The following is a 21401-nucleotide window of genomic DNA, read 5'->3' as shown; positions in this document are numbered from 1 at the left end:
GTGACCATGTCACATATGTGTATGATATGTATCACACCTAACATATAGCATGTATTTTTTCCTGAAACTTATTTGTGAATGTATCAGGGTCATTCTCCCCAGTCCACTCATGTGGATAGAGCTAACCCGGTCTCTTAATAGCTGCATGATAGCCTGCACTGTAAATAGCCCAAGGTTTATCTAAGTCGCCTTCTGAAGGACACTACCCCAAACCTGAGGACCACTTTTCGTTGGGATCACCTACTTAACTACTCTTCCCTTTCACCTGGTCCCCAGCCACACTGCTTCCCCTTGCCTCCTTTCATGTCTGTCACACATGTACCCACACAGACATAGGCATACACATCGAGGCCCGGATGTAGACCCTGATGTTTCCATCCAGAGCATACGGCATCCTGGCCACCTGCCCTGGTCATTCCTGGCCCTCCTGTTTCTCCCTGTCTTCAGCCACCTTCACTTTAGATACTCCTTGACCCAGGCTTCCTCTGATTCAGGTGGAGAGACCCTCCTTATAGATTTTTCCATAAGGTTTCTGGAGCCCAGCCTGCTGGGCACAGTGGCTCCCTGACTTTTAGCCACCCCAAGGTCATTCGCCAGAGCCAGAGCTTGCCTGGGCCCCAAGAGGTCATGCCAAGGGCCTGGGCCTCTGTATTGCTGCAGGTTGTCCTACCCTTCCCCGTCTGTGCAGGGGAAGGACCCCAATTGGGGTCTGTTTGGTTTGGCCTGCAGAGAGTAAGAAATCTATTTTAAATGAGTTGTCCAGCATCTGAAAACAGGAAGAACTGTTTTCCGGAGTCTGGAGTTCCGGCTGCTTCAGGCCACTCTGTACTGGCCTTGCTAGGGGCAGACCTCTGCGCTTCTGAGCACAGCTACCCTGGGGCCAGGCAGACTGTGTACTCCTAATTCCTTGAGGAAAGTGACATTCTTTTACTTATCAAAAGTGGAAGAGAAGTTAGAAGGACAGACCCTGTGTGTCCCACTCAGCCAGCCCACTTACTCTCACAGTGTACCTGGCCCCTTTAGAAAAGTGAGATTTTCAAGAAATTAAGAAGCCCACCAGTCAATTGGAAATGACAGGTAAGACCACAGGTGTGAAATGGCAGAACATCAGTCCTTTCCTAAAGGCCAGGGGTCCTCAAACTGTAGTATTGGGACCAGTAGTGTCAGCAGCACTGGGAGCTTGTTACCAATAGAAATTCTCAGGCCTCACCCCAGACATACAGCATCAGAAATTTTGGGCTTGGGGTCAAGCAGTGGTGCAGGTTCTGACGCAAAGATTCCTGCAGAGGCACCCTGCCGCTGGCAGAAGTGGGCAGATCTGGACACTGTTCTGTGCATCTGCAGAAACATGCAGGTCTGGGCCATGGTCCACCTGTGGATTAGGTTTGGCTGTGAAAGTTTCCTGGAAAAGAAAACCAGTTTGCACCCGTAATCCCAGCAAGTCAGGAGGCAGGAGGATAAGTTCGAGGCCAGCCTTAGCAACTTAGTGAGGCTCTGAGCAATTTAACAAGACCCTATCTCAAAATAAAGTATAAAAAGTGCTTGGGAAATTGGGGTGAGAGGGAGTAGGGGAATGGAAGATAGAATGAGACAGTCTGTATGTACATGTATGATTACATGAATGGTGTGAATCTACATCGTGCACAACCACAGAAATGAAAAGTTATGCCCCATTTGTGTAAAATGAATCAAAATGCAGTCTGTAAAATAAAAATTTAAATAAAAAAAATGTAAAAAATAAAATAAAAGTAAAGTAAAGTTCTATTTCTTTTAGAAAAAAAAGTGATTGGGGTGTTACTCAGTGGTCAAGCAGCCCTGGGTTCAATCCCCAATACCAAAAAATTTTTAAAAAATTAAAAAGTAAAACACCAGTTTGTCATCATTTGCCGAAGAAGTCAGTAACTCTTTTTTGCTCTTCTGCTCATGTTATGGGGAGAGAGGGAGCCCTACAAAGCAATAGTAACAAAAATGGCATGGTATTGGCACCAAAATAGACAGGTAGACCAATGGTACAGAATAGAGGACATGGACACAAACCCAAATAAATATAATTTTCTCATACTAGACAAAGATGCCAAAAATATGCAATGAAGAAAAGATAGCCTCTTCAACAAATGGTGCTGGGAAAACTGGAAATCCATATGCAACAGAATGAAACTAAACCCCTCTCACCCTGCACAAAACTCAACTCAAAATGGATCAAGGACCTTGAAATCAGACCAGAGACCCTGCATCTTATAGAAGAAAAAGTAGGTCCAAACCTTCACCCTGTTGGCTTAGGATCAGACTTCCTTAACAGGACTCCCATAGCACAAGAAATAAAAGCAAGAATCAACAACTGGGATAGATTCAAACTAAATAGCTTTCTCTCAGCAAAGGAAACTATCAGCAATGTGAAGAAAGAGCCTACAGAGTGGGAGAAAATCTTTGCCACTCATACTTCAGATAGAGCACTAATTTCCAGAATATATAAAGAACTCAAAAAACTCTACACAAAGAATACAAATAGCCCGATCAGCAAATGGGCTAAGGATATGAACAGATGCTTCACAGAAGAAGATCTACAAGCAATTAACAGATATATGAAAAAATGTTCAACATCTCTAGTAATAAGAGAAATGCAAATCAAAACTACACTAAGATTCCATCTCACCCCAATTAGAATGGCGATTATCAAGAACACAAGCAACAATAGGTGTTGGAGAGGATGTGGGGAAAAAGGTACACTCATACATTGCTGGTGGGGTTGCAAATTAGTGCAGCCACTCTGGAAAGCAGTGTGGAGATTCCTTAGAAAACTTGGAATGGACCCACAATCTGACCCAGCTATCCCACTCCTTGACTTAAAATCAGCATACTACAGAGGTACAGCCACATCAATGTTCATAGCTGCTCAATTCACAATAGCCAGACTGTGGAACCAACCTAGATGCCCTTCAATTGATGAATGGATAAAGAAACTGTGGTATACACACACACACACACACACACACACACACACACACACACACACACACAATGGAATATTACTCAGCTATAAAGAATAATAAAATAATGGCCTTTGCAGGCAAATGGATGAAATTGGAAAATATCATATCATGCTAAGTGAGATAAGCCAATCTCAAAAAACCAAAGGACAAATGATCTTGCTGATAAGCAGATGATGACACATAATGGGGGGTGAGAGGGGGGCTAGAATGGAGGAAGGAGGGACTGTATAGAGGGAAAAGAGGGGTGGGAGGGGTGGGGGGAAGGAAAAAATAACAGAAGGAATCAAACACCATTACCCTAGGTAAATGTATGATTACACAAATTGTATGCCTTTACTCCATGTACAAACAGAAACATGTATCTCATTTGTTTACCATAAAAGTAAATTAAAGAAAAAAAAAAAAAAAAAAGAAATCACAGGGCTTCCAAAAAACCAAAAAAAAAAAAAAAAAAAAAAAAAAAAAAAATATATATATATATATATATAAAAAAGAAAAACACCAGTTTGTCATCACTTGCCGAAGAAGTCAGTAGCTCTTTTTTGCTCTTCTGCTCATGTTGTGGGGAGAGAGCAAGCCCCCACAGTCCTGGAAAAAATGCCCCAGCTCCTTTCCTATGCTTCCACCACTAGGAGAAAGGTCAGACTTCCCAAGCCACCGATAACTGTGATCTAGATTAAGGGTTGCAAAATCCTGAGACCAGGAGTGTCCTTTATCAGTGAAACAGAGCACGTGCTTGCTCATGGACTCCACAGGAATGTTCTTCATTTCTCAGCTGGGACAGAGGTAAATTTTCTTCATTTGTACAAAGAATTCTCTCTCCAGGTTTTTTTTTTTTTTTTTTTTGGTAATAAACTCAGGCTATTCCAGTTTGTTTTCCTATTTTGATAGAGACCTAAGTATAGATAGACACTTCTGCCTTATAAGTGAAAGTGCAATATCAAAAAGGCTGTTGACACTTGTCCTTGGTGTTGGGGGACATTAGAGAGAGGTGAGGACTGTGGCTAACTGTGGCATTCATTCTAAGGTGGCAGCTGCTACTCAGCTCTGGTAAATTGCTGCTTCATGAGAAGGAAAGCACAGTATTGCCAGAACTTCCTTTTTTGTTTTTTGTTTGTTTTTGTGGCACTGGACATTGAACCCAGGGCACTTGACGTCTGAGCCACACTGCAGCCCTTTTTATTTTTTATTTTGAGACAGGGTCTTGCTAAGTGGCTAAGGCTGGTCTCTAACTTGAGATTCTCCTGCTGCAGCCTCCTCCCAAGTGGCTGGAATTCCAGGCATGCATCACCACACATTCGACCAGATATGGCACATATTCTGTTGTGGATTGAACTGTGTCTCACCCCCCAAATTCATATGTTGAAACCCTAAACCCCAATGTAACTGTGGAAAAAGAGTCTTTAGGGGAGTCAATGAAGTAATCAGGGAAAGACCCTGATGGAATCTACTGGTGTACTTATAAGAAGAAAAAGAGACACCAGGAGCGTGCCTACGCATGCTCACACACGTGAGGACAAGCAGGTGGCCATCTGCAAGATGAGGAGAGTGACCCACCCTGCCAAAACCCTGGGCCTGAGCCTCAAGGATTGTGAAAAGTGAACTCTGTTGTCGAAGCCACCCAGCCTGTGGTGCGCTGAGGCCGCTTTTGAAAATTGATACTTATCCTAAATGTGGCTTCCCAGTGGCAGAGAGCTGGGTGGGGGAACTGCTGACACGTACTGATTCTGGTATCCATTTGGTCTGTTGCCTGGACCCTCTGGACAGAGGGACAGGGTCAGGCAATACCTCAGCACCAGCCTTCCGGGAGCACCTGAGTCCATGAAGCTATGTAAGCCACATGGTGACTAAGACATTGTGACAGGAAGGTGGATCTGGAAAGCAGGAAGCCAGGAGTGCCCCTGGGACTGGTCACAGAAGCAGGGGTGCCACGGAGCAGAGGAAGGGGCCTGAGACATGAAGCCGAGGGAGACATTTTTAACACACAGGGCTGAGCTCCAAGTACACCCTGGAGCTACCCACACTCTGGTAGCTTTACTGACTTCAATAAAGTGAACCTGCAAGCCAGACCAGTCTCTTTCTTGCCTACTCTGAAGAGGACCTGCTTGTATCAACAGGGGACAGGCAGGGAACATTCTGCACGTGACCTCAGCAGTCAGGAGCTGTCACTCAGAAAGCAGCATGGAGGCCTGGGGGATGGTGGGCCATTCACTCCCTTCCCCTGAGCCTCTGTGGCCTCATTTTAAAGACAGAAGCATCTCGATGTATCTCTGGGTAACAAACCAAACCAAAACTTAGTAACTTGTGTGTATGACTCTGGATCTCGGGCAGCTCTTGGCCTCATCTGGGTTCCCTCATGCACCTGGGGTCACCTGAGAGCCAGGGAGGGTCTAGGGAGGACTCCGTCAGGTATCTGAGGCCTGGCTGACTTTGGCCGCCTCCCGAGAGTCCTTTTCATTCTGCCCTCTAGAACACACATCCCCATGTGGAAGGGGGACCGTCTGAAGACGGATAAAGCAGAAACTGCAAGGCCTTTTAGGGGTTAGCTCCAGAAATAGCAATCACCTGCCACATTCCAAGGGCCACAGCCAGCCACAAGGCCACTCCAGATCCACAGGTAGGAAAGTAGACTCCCTCTCATGAGAGAAAGAAGAGTAAAGTCACATCGTAAGGAGTATGGGCACCGGGGAGTATGGCTCTTTGGGACCCATTATTGTACCGAGCTATTCTAATAAGCATAAAGATGGTCCCCCAATAACAGTGGTTCAACTTACATTTTTTAGGGGGAGAGGGGGATTTGGGATTCAACTGAAGGGCACTTTACCACTGAGCCACATCCCCTGCCCTTTTAATTAATTAATTAATTTTGGGACAGGGTCTTGATAAATTGCTGAGGCTGGCCTCAAACTTGGAATCGTCATGCCTCAGCTTCCTGAGCCGCATCTGGCTCGACCTACAATTTTTTGATGTTACAATAGTGTGGGAACCATACACATTCTCTACAAACTGTTCTTTGAGTTTTGAGTCTTGGTCTTTCCAGGGCCAGCAGGATGCAGTCTGATGCTCTATGGAAAGCCAAGCCAGCTACGGCTCCCAGGCAACCCCTGATAATGAGGGGAAACGGCTGAGACCCCACAGTGCCCTGCATGGCTCAGTTCTGGGGTTGGGTGATGAGGTGCATGCACTTGTAACTTTACAGTGTTTTCAACTTATGATGGGTTTGGCAGGATATAACCCCACTGAGAGTTAAGGGGCATCTGTATTTTTAAAGATCTGTCCAATATGAGCCCTTAGAATTGAAGTCCTCAGAGGGGACAAGGTCTCCTGCTGTAGACTGATCTGGAGAGGGAAAGCCAGGCCCCCTCACTGCTCCCTGAGGCTGCTTGGAAAAGGGGATTGATGAGGATCCAAACCTCAACCCTCTTGCTATATGACCAGGCACAAGTTCCTGTACCTCCTGGAACCTGGGTCTCCTTCTCTATGAGGAGAGTAGAATCTTGCTACTGGACAGAATTTTTCCAAATAAATGAAGCATGGGAAGCACTTACCAGGTAGAATTGGAAAAGCTCAATGGCTGCTGCCTCCAGCCAGGGTCTGTATGCTTCACTTCCAGGAACACCAGGCCTGTTCCCTGGAAAAGGAACCACAAACATGGACATCAGTGACCCAGTGACTCCTTCCCTCCAGTCCAGTGGACTCTGGCAGGGTATGGTCTACTAGGTTCATAGCATGCGCGTGGCCTCTGACACTAGTTTCCAGGGTGGATGGAGATTTCCACCTTCCACTGACACCCACCTTTAAAATGTTCTTAAACATCTGTGACTCCTCTCGGGAGGGGTCTGGCCAGAGGCAGAGCCACTGTGGAGCAGAATGCCCTTGGGCCTCTCACTCCCGTAGCCCCGAGCACCAGCTGGGGGTCTGCCACCTTTGCCCTTGAGTGCATGGTAGGCACCTCCCTAGGGAGCAGAGGTGGTCAGGAAGGAGGTACAGGAGGCCTGGGATCCAACTCTTACCCTGTCCTCCAGTGCTGGGTGGACTGAGCCTTACATGGCAGTCTGGAAGGAAATAGCCATGTGCAGTGGCTCAAGACTGTAATCCCAGTGGCTCAGGAGGCTGCGGCAGGCAGATTGTGAGTTTAAAGCCAGCCTCAGCAACTTAGCAAGGCCCTAAGCAACTCAATGAAGACCCTGTCTCTACTTTTTTTTTTTTTGGTGGTGCTGGGGATTGAACCCAGGGCCTTACACATGGGAGGCAAGCACTCTACCAACTGAGCTATATCCCCAGCCCGAGACCCTGTCTCTAAATAAAATATAAAAAAGGACTGGAGATGTGGCTCAGTGGTAAGTGCTCCTGATTCAATTCCTGGTACAAAAAAGAAAGGAAAAGAAAGAAAAGAGTGGAAGGAAATAGGTCTGGAGTTATGGAAAGAGAAGCCTAGAATTTGCCACAGTTCTGGAACACCACAACCATCACTGTCTATAGGTGGGCACAGTCACCATGAGGACTGCTAGAGGAGACAGGAGAGTAGCTGCTACATGGAGAAAGCACCGTCTGATTTTAGTTGGTGAGAACCACCAAGTAATATGGCTTCCAAGAATAATAAAAAAATGTTGCACACCATTACTAGAGGTAGAGTGTCTAGAAACAAGGAAGGTGAAGCATCACCTGTGGGTTGGGTTCCTTGGAATACATAGTCTAGTGTGGGGCACACACCAGGAAGCCAGAGAAAAGCCTCAGAGAGCAACCCTGAGTGACCACTGCAGGCCAGAGCCATGTAGGGGGCTTTGCATATATCCTCTCCTTTCCTATCAAGGAAGCTGTGTGAGAAAAGCATCAACCCCCTCCTTACAGAAGGGACACCAAGGGTCACTGAGCTGAAATAACCAGCTTGGGGTCATCTGGGTGGAAAGCAAGGGAGTTTGGCCTGGAAGCCAGGCTCTTGCTTTGATGCTGGATCTGGAAGGAAATTGCCCTTCCTTCCACCTACATTTTCCCCCAGGAGGTCCCTGCATACAGAAGGGAGTGGACTCCGCAGCCTCCACCTTGTTCCCTGCCTCTCCTCAGCCCTGGAGGACAGGGTGGACAGGACCCAAAGCTGAGCCAGGCGCTCTGGGCTTCCCCTCCCCAGGCAAAGGAAACTGCTCAAAAAGGAATCCAGGAGACCGGTTCCAGCAGAGCTCTCCTCAGCCCCTGGGAACACAGAGCCAGAGTCACCCTGGCCCACGCTCCCTACAGCAGGTATCAGGTTCCATGAAAGGCATCTGAGAAGAGGGGCAGGGACGTGCAGTGGTTAGCAGGGTGGCCATGACCCTGGGCTGCCTGAGGCCCAGCTCTGGACTTTCCTAGCTGTCTGACCTTGGGCACGTTGGTTGGCCTCTTCTTGCCTTCGTCTCTTTCCATGTGAAAGGGGCACAGTTCTTCACTTTGACTTCATAAAATGACAGAGGATTAAACGTAAGGCGCCCAGAGTGTAGCCTAAGCACATCATCACCTCTGAGCAAGGATTAGCCGTAACAGAGGCTGGCCAAGCACTCTCCCTCTGTGCCATGGTCCCCAGTAGAACAGGCGCTGCTCTCAGCCAGTCCTCTCTGTACCCGTGCCCTGCACCTGTTTAGTGACTCTGGCCGTCATTGTATTTTCTGAATATTTCTAGCTTCAAGTGCTCGTCCAGATTCTTGCTGCTCCCCTCAAGAGGGGAGCACCCTCCCTGCCTGGGACTTGGGTGGGGCTTGTGCAATTGCCTCAACACAGAACTTACTGGAGGTGGCAAAGCCTGGCTTCCCAGAAAAGACTGCGTAGAACCTCCACCTGGTTCTCAGAATGCTCCCCCTGGGAACCCAGCCAGAACATGGCCAGGGAGCCCTGTGGAAAGGTCATTGCTGGTGTGCCAGCCACACCTCCGGCCAGCTTCTCAGCAGACGCCTGCATTCCCCTGTGCACAGGTGAGCAAGCAACCTGCAGAGATCCCAGCCCCGCCCCAGGACCAGTCAGGTGGTGCCAAGTGGAGCAGAGATGAACTCTCCTCACCTTGCCAGGCCCAAGTTGTAGATGTGTGAGCCAAATATACACTGTCATTGCTTTAGGCTACTGAACTTTAGCAAGAAATAACCACGAACCTATAATCCCAGTAGCTCAGGAGGCTGAGGCTGGAGGATTGTTAGTTCAAAGCCAGCCTCAGCAAAAGCAAGGCCCGAAGCAACTCAGTGAGAAATAAAATACAAGAAAGGGCTGGAGATGTGGCTCAGTGGTTAAGAACCCCTGGGTTCAATCCCTCATATGCTGCCCTCCAAAAATAAACAGAAGGACTAGGCTGAGGCCAGGGGACAAAAAGGCAGTCAGTGTAGGTCATAAATGACTGAGTCAGAAAGATGGGGGCTGATTGGGGAAGAAATGAAATGCTAATACCTTCAGGACACATCCCCCTCCTCCACCTGTTGCCAAGGTGACCTGCTTCCAGGGATTGCTGCTCCCTACAGGGGAGCTGTTAATGAACGAATGCCTCCTGGGCCTCTCCTTTCTTTTCCTGCCCAAGATCACTCCATCTTTGGCCCACCTTTTGGGTCACTTGTCATGTGTGTATGCAGGATGCAGGGGAGGAGAGTATGAGAACAAAGGAACTCTAAAATGTGTAAAAGGTTCCTCAGACACCCAGCTCTGGGGTCCCTTCTCTACAGAGAACCCCCTGGGCCCTTATCTGCCTGAATCACCCTGGCCCTCCCCCTGCCCATGGTTTCTCACTTAATGCAAAACCAGGCCTAGTCACTCAGGCAGGAAGGAGAGATAAGGGCAGAGAGAACTGGAGAACAAAAGAGACTTTAACCTATAAAAGATGTAGGGTGCGCTCACTTCTTGGGACTTTAGAACATCAGCCATGGCCCCCTTCTCCCTGCCGGGAGAAGTCTGTATTATTAGCTTTAAATAAAACCTGCTTAATATGCTTGCCTTGGCGTGCTTCTCTAGTGTTCAATCTTCAACATTAGAAGGAGCAGAACTGGTCACTGGTAAACGGCGGTATCAGTGGGGTGCGACTGTGGGGTTCACAGCCACTTCTAAGAGAAATTCAGTTACCAGTTACCCCAGCTGTTGGCTTAGGAACCCCTCTGGGACACTCCTCCTGCCCATGGTGCCAGTTGACCTGGTCCAGAAACAAAGGTAAGCCACATCATGAAGGAAGGCATCCTGCGGTCCCTGGCACCCAAAGAATGATCTATTTTCTCTCTAGAAAAGAGATCCAATCTCCCATCACCTGAAGAAGCAGTCAGTGTGCAGCTGAAGAAGTAGTATTGAGCAATTCATTAATAAAAACATATGATTTTTTTCCAGGTTTTAGGATACTTGGGGTAGGGTCAACTTTTTAAAAATGTGTAATTTATTTTGATATCTTTGCTTACTCAAATACATATTTACTTTAGTATCTGGTTTTGTACTCACAATTCCGTACGTTTTTCCTAAAAAGGGCCACCCAAATTGTAAAATCATTGGGACCCACAAAACCTGGATACACCCCTAACAGGATCCATTTTTGTGTAGGGAGGCAACAGACCCCACTAAAAGACTTATTTTTCAGTCTTTCTTGCAGATATGAGTAGCCACGTAACTAAGTTCTAGAATTGGAGGGAGAGAGAAGTGCTTGGGACTTCCAGGAAGTCTCCTGGGAGGGCGGGAGCTGACTGATCTGAGAGGAGTGCCCTTGGCTCCTCCCCTTCTTCTCCCTGGAATGTAGATGTGATGTCTCGCTCTGGCCCCAGCAGCCACTGTAGTTCATGAGGTAACTAAGGATGATTTGGAATGCAATTGAAAGTCTGGAGCTGTAGTGAGGCTGCCTCCCCAGTCCCAAGTTACTGATATCCAGCCTTTTTCATTTGGGAGAAAAACAAACCCTTATATCTTATTCAAGTCTCTATATTTGAGGTTTTTCTGTTAACGGTTGCCAACACTGATCCTAAATTGTATGATCCTGAGAAAGTCACTTTCCCTCTCTGCGCCTCAATATCCGCAGAAAATTGAAATAAGGCATATTTCCTAAGCTTGTAGTTCTAATATTTCCAATCATGTACTACATTTCTAAATCTTCCAATTCCATGTACCACCAATATATTATTTATTTAAACTGTTTATTTAAACTGATCTGTACTTTAAAACATTTATTTCATACTTTGAATGAAACCCCGGATCCCGGTAATAATTCTGTGAAGATTTTCAATTTAAAAAAAAAAAATTATTGGTGGTACTGGAGATGGAACCCTGGGACCCTTTCCCCAGCCTTTTTTATTTTTATTTTGAGACAGGGTCTTGCTAAGTTGCTGAGGCTCGTATCTGCCATCTTCCCGTCTCAGCCTCCTGAGTCACCGGGATCTCAGGTGTGTGCTAGCCATACCTGCCTCTCAACATTTCTTTTTCAAAGAGTATATAAGGCTGGGGAGATAGCTCAGTCCGTAGAGTGCTTGCCTTGCAAGCACAAGGCCCTGAGTTCATAATCCCCAGCACCAAAAAAAACAAGTGTATAAGATCATTCTTTTATTTCCATTTCAGTAAGTGACCAGCTCACCTGACTGATTTTGACAATTATTTTCTGAATCATCTTACTATTTTAAATGTATTGCCTTTTTGGAAATTGGAGACTTGGGAAAGTCCTGGTGTGTTTGTAATTTGACCCCATAGGAAGTTTATTTCACCGAGATTAGACCTTCCTTTATGTAAATAGACTTCTCCCAAAAGATTGAGACTGTTTGGGCTCTCTCACTATAGCTTGCCCCTGAGGGTCTGAAATTTAGGGGGAATCCCTCAGGAATTTGTCTTTGTTCATTCAAACAAAAAAATGTTTGAAGTGATTTGACCTGAGTAGACTCTTGGGGGTGTGCCTTAGCCATACATGGGTGCCATCTGGACAGGTTCCCACCGCACGCTGCCCTTTGTGTGCAATTTGGGGTATTTCAGGATCACTTACACACACAGGAAGGGCAGGTGGGACTGGCCACTGAGAAGTGATCAACTGTTCTTAGAGATGGGCCTGCAGTGCCCCTGTGGCTGCCCCAGATGAGGTGTCTGCTGGGGCCTCATTGCACAACAGACCACCTGCTGTCTCAACCAAGTCAATATTGTACCATGACCTTGGCCGGCCCTAGTGCAGTCCTTTATCGTGAGTGATACCAAGTTGTGAAAGAGCTCTTCCCGTAACACCAGTGGCCAGTTAGTCCCCACATCACCACCCAGGTCAAGCCGGACCCCACCTCCGAGCCACCTGGCTTCTCATCTCACCTTGGCCAGTCTCTCCTTCTTGCTGTTGTTTGAAGGATCGTTCTAAAACACAGGACACTTGACCTTATTCCTCCGCTCACAACCTTCCTCTGACTCCTCCAGGTGCTCAGGAGAAGATGCTAACTGCTTTGCCTGGTGCAGAAGGGCCTCCGGATGTGTCCCCACTGGCCTCTCCAGCCCCATCTGACCTAGTGCCTCACTCACCACCTCTGCTTCGCAGTCCCTGGAGGTGCTTCCTCTCCCTGGACACACACAGACCTGCCTGCTCTGCCCCTGATCCCTCCATCCATGGCTGTCCTAGCCAAAGCCCCCTCCTCTGGCTCCATCCTGGACCCACCTCACCGTAAGGCAGGGAGGCAGATATAATCTATGGAATGTTCATCCCACCATCCACCAGCCTCTTCGTGCCTGGCAAGCATTAGCTCATTTCATGCTCACAATGACTTCATAAGGTAGGCCTGTTGTTGCTCCATTTTATAGATTTTCAGAAAGGGAGGCTTGGAGAGTGAAGGGACTTGCCTGGGTCCATTCAGCTGCCCGACCCCCTCTTCCCTACTGAACATACTTTGTAAAACCGCCAACCCTCTGGAGGGAAAGAACAACAACCTCCCGGTCTCTAGTCCTCAGAACCAAGCTCAGAGCCTGGCGCCCAGCAGGTGCACCCAGTAAATGGCAAATAAGTAAAAGGGCTGTTTCCTCAAGGGGGTTTTGCTTTCCTCTTGCATTAGAATCTCCTGGGCTCCGAGGAGGACTCATGGGAATGTTGCCGAAAGCTTGGTCTTCATTCTCCACGCCAATCCAATAATGAGGACATGGTTTTGAGAAAAAGGAAAAAGAAGCTCCATTACTTTGCTAGCAAAGGAGAAATCCAGGGGACTCCTGTCCCAGAGGAGATGATTCTACCCATCCACAGGAACAGGGGCTTTTAAAGAGGTGACTCAAAGGCTACATTCCACGCGTTCTCTGTCTGGAGTTGGAATTCACTTGTTAACTTGGGAGATAGTCATTTCTGAGATCATCTGGTGCCATCCCCAAAGTGTGGATTACTTTGTTCCTATGGTGGGTGTGTGCTCAGGGACAGATAACTGCCTAGGATGGCGAAGAAAGGTAACCCTGTTTCCCCTGAGATAGAAGCAGGGAGAGAGGAAGAGAAAGAAAAATGTCTATTTTAAAAATCAGTTGCAGTAGCAGAGCAGCAAGGGCTACATTCAAAGCATAAAGTGGGCCAATGTTATAGGAAGTCCTGTGACTCTGAGCACAGGAACTCCCACTTGTGTGGGCCCCAAGAGAGCCCTAGCAACATGTGTCCCTGGCCATCTATTTTTGTAAATTATGAGTGCACAACCATCAAAATGAAAAGCTGTATCCCATTTATGTACAATGAATCAAAATGCAGTCTGTAAAAATAAAAAAGATTTTGATTAAAAAAAAGACTTTCTAAGATGCACCCCAAATTTGTAATCTTTGGGATTCCAGAAACCTGAATCTGTGTGGGATGTTTGTTGAAAACACAGATTTCCAGTCCTGCCCACAAGGCACAATGTTGTGGAAGATTCTTGGCTCAGTCCCCTTTGTTCCCAGCCAGGTTAGAAGGTCTTCCTGATTCCCAGCTGACAGATTTGTTTTAGGGTTCATTAGAGACTTGGCGCCTAGCTGGGGTCTGGTCTGCTAATATCCATCCCTCTCTGTTCCTGGAAAACAGCTAATGCCCAGTGGAGGGGTTCCTGAGCGCTGATGGTATCGGTCTCTGCCCTCCCACTAAGACCTGCTTGCTTTGCCGGGCGGCTGGAGGGAGGGAAATGGGCAGAGGAAGCCTGCAGTCCTGGACCCTACCCTTGCCAGGGTCCCTACTTTACCTCATGAAGGTGTCCTGCCTCCTTTTTCCTGAGCCAAGCATCCTCCCACTCCTCCTCCCTCCAAATTTGCATTCTTTATCAAAACACTTTGATTCTTGGGGTGGGACAGAGTGACTCACAGCTGCCAAGGTGCAAGAAGGACAGACCTGGCTGCAATTGGCTCCTCTGTGTGACCTGGAGTCCCTCCCAGAAAGCCTGACTGCCTTTCGATTTCCCCATACTTGACCCGAGTGTGAGAGCACATGTGCGCCTTTGCCAGGAAGAGACTGGGAGAAAGAGCGTGGGAGCCAGGGGGACTTCTTCAGTGAGGCAGGGGGAAGACCTGAAGCTGAAGGGTGTTCTCTGCAGAGCAAGCCCACATTCCTCCCTGAAGTCCCAGTGGAGGTGACAGTCTGGAGGCTGGAGTGGGGCCTGAAGGGTTATGGAAAATAATATTTCTATAAGACAGCTCCCCAGGAAAAATGGAGGGACGGTACGGCTCAGGAGGGGGGAGGGGAAATCAGCCAAACATGAAACCTCTCTCAGCGCACCCTTTCCCAGTAGCAATGGGCCCTGAGGGAAAAAGCAAACTTCCATCCTTCCCAGGTTCATCCCCAGCATCTCCACCAAAAGCAAACACTCACCCCTTCCCAACCCAGTGCCTCTTGAAGGAAGGAGGCAACTAATGAATGCTGGGCCCTGAACTTTGACCTTCCCCTCTGACAAATTAGTCCTAAATGGAGGCACAGCAAATATTGAAACTGGGAAACAAAGGATCCCAGAGAAAGTAAAACAATGGGCAAGATTGAGGATTCCCTCAGGATCTGGACTCCATCTCCTCAGATAATAATGAGTTTCAACCTTTTTACAACCACCCTCCTAAGTTAAAGTTTTAACCTGTACAATAGCCCCAGACTGTCAAAACTGCACGTCTGCAGTCTCCAATGAAACTATAAAAACCCAGACTCCTTCCTTCTGGAACCCGGTGGCCAGCTCCATACCTAGAAATGACCTCGCTGCCCAATAAAGGAAAGCTTGCTGATCCAAGGTTTGCTTCCCATCTCCTGCCTCCATCTTTTGTGAGCCATGAGACTCACAGGGACTGCCCAGGCTACGGGAGGATTTGAGAACTTCTTTTATTAACTCTTTTGTTGGTGGTACTGGGATTGAACCCAGGTGTGCTCTACCACTGCGCTACACCTGGGCTCTTTTTTAGCTTTTGTTTTAGACCGGGTATTACTAAGTTCCTGAGGCTGGCCTCGAACTTCAATCCTCTTGCCTCAGCCTCTTGAGTAGCTGGGATTACAGGCTGGGATCACACGGCCCCTGGCCCGGGGGACTTCTTATTGGCATAGTCTGTGGTTGGTGACAGACGGCTTCCGTCTTCACTCTGCTCGTATATAGCAGGGTCTTTTTGTTTTATTTTTTAAAAAAATTTTGAATTATACTGGGAGTTGAGTTATGCTTGAGCCTCTCCAAGCCTTTTTTTTTTTTTTTTTTAATAGAGGTGTACTTTACAGATGAATGAAAAGCAAGAGCTTAAGTGTGCAGGTCTTTGCTTCTGCAGTGCTCCATGTGGAACCCAATGTGCTTCAGAACTGACCCTCGGGGCTGTGTGAAAGCACAGCCTGGGATCCCTCCTTTAGATAAATGGGAAACCCTACTATGAGTGGCTAAGAGCAGGCCAGGGGCAGGTGGGCAGCGGGCTGGGAGGGGAAAAGGATGAAAGGAAGAATTTAATTCACTGTAAACAGGCGCTGGCGTCAAAGCCTAGCAGAATGTGCTCTTTCCTCTATAACCAGAAATCTAGGGGATCCTTGGGCAGTCTCAAGATTTTGGATTGTAGCTTGAGACACTCTTATCTAAGTCATCAGGATCAGGAAAACCCCAACCTTTGTCTGGTTACACAAAAAAGGCAGGAGAGAAGCAGGACGCAGTTGTACTCAATGAATTCTTCTCTGTGCCAGGCGCCTTCCCCACTGCAAGACTGTGAGCCGTGCTCTCCTTGGGCAGGTGACAGAGTCAGAAGAGCGCTATCCCTGGGGAGTGCTGACCAGGAGGGATCTGACGGACCCTCCAGGGAGCTGCAGGGATCCTCTATTTTGATCTCAGTGGTGGTTACATGGATGGAGACACGGGCAAAAATCAATTGCATGGCACACTTAAGATTTGGGCATTGTGCTCTTTACATTTGGTGCCTCGAATGAAAACAGCGACACCCTTGACGGGCTTCCCCATTGATTATAGGATGAGGTCTGGCTCTAGTGGGCTGTCTGGGACTGGTAAGAGCTGGCCTGCTGTCCTCAGCCTGGCCTCCTGCCCTCTGGTCCTTCTCTCCACACTCCAGTCCTTAACGTCTGTCTGTTCCTGAAGCTAAGGTGTGGTTTCATTGAGGTATTATCTAGAGTAAAACCCACCTCTCTTAGCCACCAGAGTTTGCCTTGTAGTCCTCTTTTCTGGAAAGTTCTTCTCCAGTTACTCTCCCTCCCCACAATCCAGGCAGAGAACTGGCTCTTCTTCCCTGTGGGACTTTACACTCTCCCCGTCCAGACCAGCCCTAGGACCCCAACTCCATTGTGCCCTCTTCTCTCCTCTGCATGGGCTCCTTCTCCTCTCCTGGACCCTGCCCCCATTCTCTTAGCATGGGTCAAGCCTGCCCTAAACACCTGACAGAAGAGCTTGGGTAAGGCCCTAGTGGATAACACCTGACAGGGACCTGACAGTGGTAGATTCTCAACCTGAGACCATCTGACTCACATTTTTAAAAAGTGTAATGAAGTAAAATATACAAAACAAAATTTACTGTCTTGATTTTTTTTTTTTTTTTTTAATTTGGTATTGGGTATGGAACCCAGGGATGTTTAACCACTGAGCCACATCCTCAGCCATTTTCATTCTTTAGTTAGAGACAGGGTCTTCCTAAGTTGCTTGAGGCATCCCTAAGTTGCTAAGGCTGGCCTTGAACTTGTGAACCTCCTGCCTCAGCCTCCCAAGTTTGCTGAGAGTCTTTGAGGAACTGCATGCTGTTTTCCACAGCAATAGCACTTTCTTACATTTCCACCCACAGTGCACGAGGTTCCTGTTTCTTCACATTCTCACCAATAGTTCTTTCTGTTTGTTGTTGTTTGTTTAAGTATTAGCCATCCTAGTAGGTATGAGGTGTCAGATGCACATTTTGAAAAGACCTCTCAGTCCATTGTTGAGAACAGTGTGATATCTGTGCAGCTAACTGTCTTAAGTACCAGGATGCAGGCAGTTGCGACTGCACCCTCAAGAGCCAATACAGCACAAACAGGACTGCTGGGCCCTGTGCTTATCGAGGTTGTTAAGAGATATTTGTCTGAGGAATGTGCAGCTGCCTAGAAACATTATCTATCAAGGACAGGGGGGCCTAACTCCGACTCATCTCCTGCATAGTTCACCCCTTCCCTCCTCCCTTCTTCCTCTAGGACCGTTCAGTTCTGGCGGGACCCAATGAGACTCAAATAGATTGGCAGGACCCAACCAGAGGAGGACCAATGTTTAGCTGTTCAAATGTTAACCAATCACGTACAGGTCTTTGTGTGTGAATGCTTGGAAATCTCTTAAATAGAGGCCTTTCTCGCCCCTCGGGCCGCTCCCCACTGAGCCATTGCAATGGTCTGAGAGGCTGGTTGCGGTTCAGGCTCGAGCTTGCAATAAAACCTCGTTGTGTGTCTTGCATTACCCTTGTGCACTTTGACTCTCTGGGGATCAGCCGATATCCGGGACCAGTCAATATTGGACCCTAACACCATAGTGCGGAGAACCCAGGACTGCAGGCAGATGCCCAGGACTTTAACGTGAACTCTGAGAAGGAGTTTTCCTGAGGGCTGCCTCTCACCAAGCTCAGAGCTACCCCAGGAGTGCATTGTGACTGAACAGTCTGGCAAACTGCCTGGGTCAGAATCCTCTGTGGCTTGACACTGTGCCTGGAAGGCATCTCCCTGCTGCCTGTGGGTTTGACTGAGGACCCTCCCCAGGCTATGAGGAGCAGGACAGTGCTTCTCCCTTGGGGAGTGAACTCATGAGTGAGGTCCTTTATGGTGACTCACCTCCAAAGCACAGGTTTTGCAAAGTTATTTGTTTTCTGGGACTCTTGTTGTGCCTCTGCCTTGTGAGCTCTGGGAGATTTTTTTCTTTCTAACAGTGGAAGCCAGGGGACAAAAGGCAGGCAGTGTAAACGTAGGTAATGAATGACTGGGTCAGAAAGATGGGGCTGATCCAGGAGGAAAGGAAACAGTAATACCTTGAGGACACTTCCCTCTCCTCCACCTGTTGCCAAGGCCACATGCCTCCAGGATTCGTTCCTCAGGGGCTGTTAAGGAATGAATGCCTCCTGGCCACTCCCTTCTTTTTCCACTCAGGTTGGCTCTTTTGGGCCTCTAATCACGTCTGCAGGAAGCTGGGAGAAGAGAGCATGAGAACAAAGAAAATCTAAAAGGTATAAAAGGGGCAGGAACCCCCCACTTCCTCAGTCACCAGCTCTGGGGCCCCTTCTCTGTGGAGGAGTCTATCTCTGTTCTGTCCTTTAAAGAAACCTTGCTTTCTCCGATTGCCTGGGTGTTGCTCAGGCGTTCGATCTTCACATCTGGGAAATGGGCCTGGGCCCCGAGTCTCATCACCAGCATCGACAGCTTTTTCCAAAGATGATGTTTACCTAGAGAAAAATGCACAGATCCTAGTTTGCCGTCTGAGATTTTACAAGTAGAAATGCCTGTGGGACCACCACCCAGATAAGGTTTGGAAATTTGGCAGCCGTCAGATGGCTCATCTGTGCCCCTCCCGGGCAGTGACTTTGGGGGTGACCACTACTGCAACCTGTTGGTGCACTTGATGTAAATGGGGTCGTCACAGACTGTGCCCATCCGTGTCTGGCTTCCTGTCCTCAGTGGCGAGGCTCATCCATGTTGTTCCCCACCCCATCCCGTAGCTCCTTTGTAGCTGAGGGTTGTACAAACACCACCTGTGTCTCTCCTTTTTCCTGTCAGTGACCATTTGGGTTATTTCCAGTTTGGCACTAAGATGGGTGAAGCCATCCTGAACAGTCGTGTAGCTTCTCCGTTTTCTTGGGTAAATATTTAGGAGTAGAATAACTGGGATGTAGAAGAAGATATTTGAGTGTATGACAGCCCAAGCAGTTCTCCATCCTGCGACAAATGAGAGTTCCAGTTGTTCCAAATCTCGACCAATCAGCAATTGCCTGCAAGTGACACGCCATGATAAAATCGTCACTGGTGTCGCAGCATTGGAGAGGATTGTAAAAAATGTTTTCTTTTTTTCTTTCCTTTCTGCTCCAACTTAGCTGTCTCCTTAAATCCAGTCAAATTCTGGTCGATCCAGGAACATAATGGAGTGGAAGGTGCAGAGGGGACGCGTGGCCTCAGTCTATGGGAGCATCTCCTAGAAGTCACTCTTTGCAAACTCTGGTGTGTCTCAGTAAAGCACAAGAAGGAAAAGAGGTGCAAACATACGTGTGACCTGGGGCACCTTCCACCACTCAGTGCCTGTAGAACCCTGATCTTGGTGCCCTCTGTGCCGCTCTAACGGAACACATAGATAGGTAATTCGTACACAGTGGAAGTCTTTCACAGTGGAAGGCTATTTCCCTGTGCTCTGGAGACTGGGAAGTCCAAGATGCTGGCATCTGGTGAGGTCTTCTTGCTGTATCATCCCAGGCAGAAGGTGGAAGTGGGACAGGAGATGGCAAGAGTGAGGACAAGCGATCGAGCTTGCGGCCTCAGCTCTTCATAATCCGCATTAATGTATTCTCCAGGGTGCGACCCTTGTCACCCCAGCACCCGACACTTCCCATTGGGTACTTCTCAACGCTGGTGCCTTGGAGAGTGTTTCCAACCTGTGCTTTAACTGCTAATTCCAAGTTTCTTTACTGAGACTTCTCACTGGCGTGCGGCATGGGGCATGTGGCGGGGACCTGACCGACTTCAGGTAAGTGTATGGAGGTGGCTCTGCTCCCCCACTGCCTCCCCTGAGTTCTGTTCTATTATCCTTACCTGGATGCTAACACAAATTCAAGGCAGTTTGCTTCAAATGGTCGCTCCCGCCTCCATGTCCTTGGAATGTTCTGCTGTGTTCGTAGCTAACTCTCCTGCCCATACTAAAACTCAGGAAAAAGAGACGGTAGGCAGAAAAGAAGACGAATTCATGGAGGGAGACAGGAAGCTCCTGGGGCACCCCATACTCCAGGATGAAAATGTCCATGATGGTATTTTTCTTGCAAAAAGGTTCTTACATAATTAAGTTTTTACAGAAGAAATAGAAATTTAAAAGGGATACTTTTTGGAGAGCCTAAGAATTCTCAAGTAATTCAGGCTGCCATTAGTGAGCAGTGTGGCCTTGGGCCTGTCCTTAGACTCTGAGCCTCAGTTGCCTGTGTGTGTGGTGGTTGAAACAGGCCTTCCCTCCGTTCCAACTGTGCAGGCCTGGACTCTGCCATGGAGCGTGCCTGGAAGACGCCACGTGCTTCCTGGACAATGTCAAGGAGAAACTCCCTGCCATGTCCCTTTGAATCTTTATGAACCAAATGGGACCTGAGCTCCAGGTGGAGCACATGAGGAGAGAGAAGGGAAAGGCCATAGGGCTGAAAGTGTCCCTTTACTCCCCAAGTCCCTAAGGATAGGGACAGACTTCATGTGAGCATGGGAACAGGAGACTAAGGGAATCATTCTGTAAACTGGGCCCACTGTGCTGACCCCCACATGCTTTCTTTTTTAAAAAGCAATTTCCCTGTAGCCCTGCCTGGTTCAAGTCAACAGGGTGTCACATTCCTCAGCAAACCACCTGCAGGGCTAGCAGGCCCAGAATGCTGATATGAGGAACTCAGGTTGCCCTGAAGGGGGGACTTTGGTGACCCTTACACAGACCAAATCCCAAATCAGGAAGATAAGGATAATTCCCCCCAACCATAAAATCTGTAAAAACAGGTTCCAATTAGAACCAGTCAGTAGGGGCCCTAGTGACCTAGGTGTCATATGCAGTGGGGACTTGGAAGTCTGACATCATCCTGCTGACAGTCAAAAACCAAGAGGTGGACCTGGGTGAGATTCTCTGGAAAACTCCTCAGGACCCCCAATAAAATTGAAAGGCAGCTGGGGCTGTAGCTCAGTGGCAGAGCGCTTGCCTAGCAGGTGTGAGGCACTGGGTTCAATCCTCAGCACCACATATAAATGAAATAAAATAAAGGCATTCTGTTCACCTACAACTACAAAAAATTAAAAAAAAAAAAAAAAAAAAACCAGGAAGGCAGGAGGGGCGTGCTGTCCTCTCCTGCCTGAGAGCA

General features: G+C 48.0%; 1 long non-coding RNA gene across 1 annotated transcript; it reads right to left on the bottom strand.

The window, feature by feature from the left end:
* Positions 1-1249: 1249 nt before the first annotated feature.
* Positions 1250-20666, bottom strand: LOC306655873. Its single transcript, XR_013762340.1, has 3 exons — positions 18157-20666; positions 6539-6621; positions 1250-1402 (listed from the first exon to the last, which is right to left on the bottom strand). It is a non-coding gene; the product is annotated as an uncharacterized lncRNA (long non-coding RNA).
* Positions 20667-21401: the final 735 nt, after the last annotated feature.

Source organism: Sciurus vulgaris, assembly GCF_902686455.1.
Source record: "Sciurus vulgaris genome assembly, chromosome: 3".
Classification (NCBI taxonomy): domain Eukaryota; kingdom Metazoa; phylum Chordata; class Mammalia; order Rodentia; family Sciuridae; genus Sciurus; species Sciurus vulgaris.
This window is presented reverse-complemented; position numbering and strand designations above follow the sequence as displayed.